Genomic DNA, 1,657 nt, shown 5'->3' on the forward strand with positions numbered 1-1,657 from the left:
ACGAGAGGATTGTAAAATGCACCAATCAGCACTCTGTAGCTAGGATTGTAAAACGCAGCCATCAGCAGGCTCTGTGGCTAGCTAGAGGTTTGTAAAATGCGCCAATCAGTGCTCTGTAAAACACACCAATCAGCGCTCTGTGGCTAGCTCGAGTTTTGTAAAATGGACCAATCAGCACTCTGTAAAATGGACCAATTAGCAGGACATGGGCAGGGACAAATAAGGGACTAAAAGCTGGCCACATCCCCGCCCCACCCCCTCATCCCCCCAGGCCAGCAGCAGCAACCCCCTCAGGTCCCCTTCCACGCTATGGAAGCTGTGTTCTTTCGCTCTTCACAATGAATCCTGCTGCTGCTCACTCTTTGGGTCCATGCCACCTTTAAGAGCGGTAACACTCACTGCGAAGGTCCATGGTTTCATTCTTGAAGTCAGCGAGACCAGGAACCCACCGGAAGGAACCAACTCCAGAACCAACTCCAGACGAAGATGCAGCCACACAGGCTCTCCAGGGGTGTGGAGCTAATATTCCAGAGAGAAATTACTCCCCTGGATGAAGTAACCAGTCACAAAGACTAATTAAAATCAATCTTAACACCTTCCAGAAATCTTGTAACCTGAATAAAAGTAAAGAAGAAACCGATTTCATGGCAGTACAACAACTATCACTAGCTAGTGAAAGTGGAAAAGATGATTTCTTATTTGGTAGCTGCACTGGTAAAGATATGGCCACCTGTGATATCAACAGTGAAAGATGAAAAAGGAAAAAAGGAAAAAACAGTAAAAGCCTAATGAGTACATTGAAAAGGCAGCTTTCTGCAAAACAAAAGCAGAACAGGAAGGGGAGCACACCCTATGGGAGTTCTGCCAGATGAGGATACTTTTTCTCTCGGCACCAACAGTCTTTAAAGATGTGAGAGCTCAAAGACCAGTAAGGTCCACTTCCCTCCACAATCCTCACTATAGTCCTCTCCTTGGCTTACAAACTAAGAAAACATGTATCAAAACAGAAATGAGACGATGAGACTCAAAGCCTTGGTTCTTTCTTCCAATCCAAGTCTGGCACGGATTTTCACTATCTTCAGCCTGAAACTTCATACAAAGAACAAACTAAAGAGTTCAGAATTTCAGAGTGGAGACTTGCATCTTCACCTCGATGAACATGTGCCTGTACTTATTGGACTTAAGCTTCAAGACTACATCCAGTATTCTGTGCCTTTAGATGAGAGGCTCTATCCTTTGCAAGGGTGCCATGCTGTTGTCTGGACAGTTCTCCCATGGAAGTGAGAGGTGAAGCCAGCTGGACTTCTGGGTTGGGTGGGGACTTGGAGAAGTGTTCTGTCTTACAAGAGGATTGTAAAATGCACCAATCAGCACTCTGTGTCTAGCTAAAGGATTCTAAAAGCACCAATCAGCACTCTGTAAAAACACACCGGCCAGGTGTGGTGGCTCACGCCTGTAATACCAGCACTTTGGGAGGCCGAGGCAGGCAGATCACAAGGTCAGGAGATCAAGACCATCCTGGCTAACACGGTCAAACCCCATCTCTACTAAAAATACAAAAAATTAGCTGGGCGTGGTGGTGGGCGCCTGTAGTCCCAGCTACTCAGGAGGCTGAGGCAGGAGAATGGCGTGAACCCAGGAGGCAGAGGTTGCAGTG

At 46.8% G+C, this 1,657-nt stretch overlaps 1 protein-coding gene across 4 annotated transcripts in view; it reads right to left on the bottom strand.

Moving 5' to 3' along the window:
- Nucleotides 1–442: 442 nt before the first annotated feature.
- TAF1 (TAF1 RNA polymerase II, TATA box binding protein (TBP)-associated factor, 250kDa) overlaps nucleotides 443–1,657 on the bottom strand; it is a 195,871-nt gene continuing 194,656 nt past the window's right edge. For all 4 annotated transcript variants that reach the window (XR_001001886.1, XR_001001883.1, XR_001001884.1 and 1 more), the window contains one exon: nucleotides 443–1,089. The gene's annotated coding sequence lies outside the window, so the exon portion shown is untranslated. The remainder of the gene's footprint in view (nucleotides 1,090–1,657) is intronic.

Source organism: Colobus angolensis, unplaced genomic scaffold (assembly GCF_000951035.1).
Source record: "Colobus angolensis palliatus isolate OR3802 unplaced genomic scaffold, Cang.pa_1.0 Scaffold216, whole genome shotgun sequence".
Classification (NCBI taxonomy): Eukaryota; Metazoa; Chordata; class Mammalia; order Primates; family Cercopithecidae; genus Colobus; species Colobus angolensis.